The following is a 4,205-nucleotide window of genomic DNA, read 5'->3' as shown; positions in this document are numbered from 1 at the left end:
AGACAGGCCGGAGCAGGCGGGCCAGGGCGCCACCGACGCTAGGAAGGTGCCAAGCGCGCGTGTGAGGCTCCGGACAAGCAAGCCTGGCCGTGAGCTACGTGCCAAGCGCACTGTGAGCTCGTGACTGAAGTTACTGACGAAGATCGACACTGAACTTCTGAATTTAACTGAATATGAACAGAACAGTGCATGCAAGGTGTTCGACAGAATGATTCAGGCATGTAGGGATTTTTCCTTGAGCTGGTTTTTGGTGGAGGGGCCTCTCATTGCATCTAGAGGCTGCCTGAATATTTGTGGAATTTTTGGAGAGGTGTAGATATGAATTTCACCAAATTTGGCAAATCTGGTCCAAACTTGCAGTGAGTGAAATTTGAAAATTTTGAACAGGAGAAGAGTGGATCAAGATGGTTCTGGGTTGTGGGTACAAAGGACTATCCAGGGGTGTTGAGTTGAGGTCAAAAATCAAAAGCATTAGGGCACTTGCTTTGCAATCCACCTAGGCTCAAAAGGATAGACAGATTTATTTTGGGAGGAGAAATAGTTGGAATAAAATCCAAAAATGGATTTTATTTGTTTGGACAGAATGTTAGGGTTGAACTTCAGTGGGAGGAGAGGTTTTGGGAAAATTTTACCATGGGTGGCATGGAAAAATTTAGAAGGGATCAAAACCAAATAAAAGCCCAAAACAAAAAGGGTTTTCTTTTTAAAAGAAACCAAATCCAGAAAAAGGATTTTTGAGAGGGCAAACTTAGAAGATGGTTTTAATGACCTCCTTTCAAACCAAGCAAGGCTCTTTTGAAAAACAAACCACCAAAACTTTTGGAGTGTCACAGCACCTACCCCCTTAGGAAAAATCTTGTCCCCGAGATTTCAGCTGATCCTTAAACAGGTGTGGGTGCTCTATCCGAAGAAAATCCTCGCTCTCCCAAGTTGCTTCATTCTCGGTGTGATTACTCCATTGAACTCTGAAAAACTTAATGGTTTTCTGTCGGGTCCTCCTCTCAGACTCTTCTAATATTTTTATCGGGTGCTCCCGGTAAGTGAGGTCTAGTTGCACGTAAATATACTCATGTGAAACTTGCTTCTCTGGGTTGCTTATGTATTTTCTCAACTACGAGATGTGAAACACGTTGTGGATACCGGATAAGTCTCCGGGTATGTCCAGCTGGTATGCTACCTTGCCTCGTCGGGCTACTATATGAAATGGTCCGATGAATCTTGGTGCTAGTTTCCCCTTAATCTTGAATCGTTGCAGACCCTTCATTGGAGAAACTCTCAGGTACCAATTCTCCGGGTTCAAAACTGATTTCCCGATGCTTTCGGTCGTAATAACTCTTTTGCCGACTTTGAGCTGTTTTGAGTCATTCTCTAATTGTCTTAACTTTCTCCTCGGCCTCCTTGAACACATCTGGGCCAAAGATATGACTGTCTCCGGTTTCTGACCAATTTAGCGGGGTACGACATCTTCTCCCATATAGAGCTTCAAAGGGTGCCATTTGCAAGCTGGCTTGATAGCTGTTGTTGTATGCGAACTCTGCATATGGCAAACTTTCTTCCCAACTGTTCTCGTAGGTGAGGACACACGCTCTGAGCATGTCTTCTAAGATTTGGTTTACGCGTTCCGTTTGTCCATCAGTCTGGGGATGGTATGCGGTACTGAAGGCTAGTTGGGTTCCCAGTGCCTGTTGTAGGTGATCCCAGAATGTAGAGACGAACTGTGTGCCTCTATCGGAGATGATAGTCCTAGGGACTCCATGTAGGCAGACGATACGGGCAAGATAAAGTCTGGCTAGTCTTTGAGTGGTGTAAGTTGTTTTTACCGGAATAAAATGTGCCACCTTGGTTAATCTGTCGGTTATGACCCATATGGCATCATTTCTGTGTTGCGACCGTGGCAGTCCAACGATAAAGTCCATTCCAATCTCGTCCCTTTTCCACTCGGGTATCTTATTTGGCTGTAACAGTCCGGCTGGTCTCTGGTGCTCGGCCTTGATACGTTGGCAAGAGTCACAACATGCAATGAACGTGGCTATATCTCCCTTCATACCGTGCCACCAGAAATTTTCCTGAAGGTCTTTGTACATTTTTGTCCCTCCAGGATGGATTGAATACGGAGCTGTGTGACTTTCAGTTAGTATCTGCTGTTTGAGGTCCTTGACATTTGGTACGCATAGCCTTTCTCCGTACCACAATATTCCTTGCTCATCTATGTTGAATTCTGAGGCTCTTCCCAAACTCACTTTTCTTTTTATACCCTCAATGCTGGGGTGTCCGTGCTGGGCTTCCTTGATACTTTCCATTAGGGTAGGCTGTATTTCTATATTCGACACACTGCCTTCGGTAACCATTATTAGATTGAGTCGGGCAAATTCTTGTTGAAATTCTGGCCTCAATTTTGGTATATTGTCGTCGTCCGTGCTGGGATTTTGACTAAGTGCATCTGCCACAACATTTGCTTTTCCGGGATGGTAGTGGATTCCCACATCATAATCCTTCACCAACTCTAACCAGCGTCGTTGCCGTAAATTTAACTCTGGCTGTGTGAAAATATACTTAAGACTCTTATGGTCTGTGTATATCTCACAACGATTCCCAAGTAGGAAGTGTCTCCATTCCTTGAGTGCATGGATGACAGCTGCTAATTCCAGGTCATGGGTGGGATAATTTTCCTCATGCTTGCGTAGTTGTCTAGAGACATACGCAACTACCTTGCCTTCTTGCATCAATACGGATCCGAGGCCTTTCCGGGATGCATCACAATATACCTCAAAGTTCTTGTGTATATCTGCCACAATTAGTACTGGTGCCGTTGTTAGTTTTCTTTTTAGCTCTTGCAAGCTTTTCTCACATGCTTCTGTCCATTCAAATTTCTTGCCTTTCTTGAGCAATTGTGTCATGGGCTTTGCTATAGTGGAGAATCCTTCAATAAATCTCCGATAATAGCCTGCCATTCCCAAGAAACTCCGTACGTCCGTTACATTAGCTGGCGGTTTCCAGCCAAGTACGGCCTTGACTTTTTCCGGATCTACTGCAATACCTTCTTGGGTTAGCACGTGGCCCAGAAAACCCACCTGCCTTAGCCAAAATTCACATTTGCTGAATTTGGCGTACAGTTGATGTTTCCTGAGTTCTCCGAGTACAATCCTGAGATGTTCGGCGTGCTCTTCTGGTGTTTTGGAATATATCAGAATATCATCGATGAATACCACAACAAACTTGTCCATATACTTCATAAACACTTTGTTCATGAGGTGAACAAAATATGCGGGGGCATTGGTTAGCCCAAATGGCATTACTGTGAACTTGTACAGCCCATATCTGGAGGTGAAAGTGGTCTTGGGAATATCTTCTGTTCGTACTTTTAATTGGTGGTATCCTGATCTCAAATCAATTTTTCAGAAGACTTTGGCATGTGCGAGATGATCGAATAAATCATTTATTCGGGGCATTGGCTATTTGTTCTTGATTGTGACCATGTTGAGAGCTCGATAATCAATACACAATCTCATTGTTCCATCCTTCTTCTTGGCAAATAAAATTGGAGAACCCCAAGGTGAGGAGCTGGCTCAAATGTATCCTTTCTCCAATAATTCTTTTATTTGCTTCTTCAACTCTACCAATTCGGATGGTGCCATTCTGTAAGGTTTCTTGTAAATAGGAGTGGTTCCGGGTGCTAGCTCAATGCTGAATTCTATCTCTCAGTCTGGTGGCATGCCTGGTAGTTCTTCTGGAAATACATCTGGAAATTCACATACCACTGGAACCTTGTTCAGCTCAGAAACGTCCACCTTGTTTAATCTAGGTTGCCGAGGTATTTGTCTCTCTTTGGCTGAAACTTTTATTTTCTTCCCTTGATGGTGGATGAGAATCACGGTACGGTTGAAGCAGTCAATAAAACCTTTGTTGGTGGTCAACCAATCCATTCCTAGGATGACATCCAGTCCTTTGCTTTCCAGTACAATAAGGTTGGCGTAAAATTTCAATCCTTCAAATTCAATAACCACACCTTGACAGTAACTCTGGGTCACTTGCTTAATCCCAGGGGACTTGACGATCATTGATTTTTCCAAGGGAAGCATCGAAAAATTATTTTGCAAAGCAAAACTTTTCGAAACGAATGAGTGAGAAGCTCCAGAATCAAACAAAACCATGGCAGGTATTGTGTTGACAGGGTACATACCGAGTACGATATCTGGGGCGTTCTG

This window comes from Triticum aestivum, chromosome 3B, assembly GCF_018294505.1.
Source record: "Triticum aestivum cultivar Chinese Spring chromosome 3B, IWGSC CS RefSeq v2.1, whole genome shotgun sequence".
NCBI lineage: Eukaryota > Viridiplantae > Streptophyta > Magnoliopsida > Poales > Poaceae > Triticum > Triticum aestivum.
The sequence above is the reverse complement of the archived record's forward strand: the minus strand, read 5'-3'. Positions refer to the sequence as shown.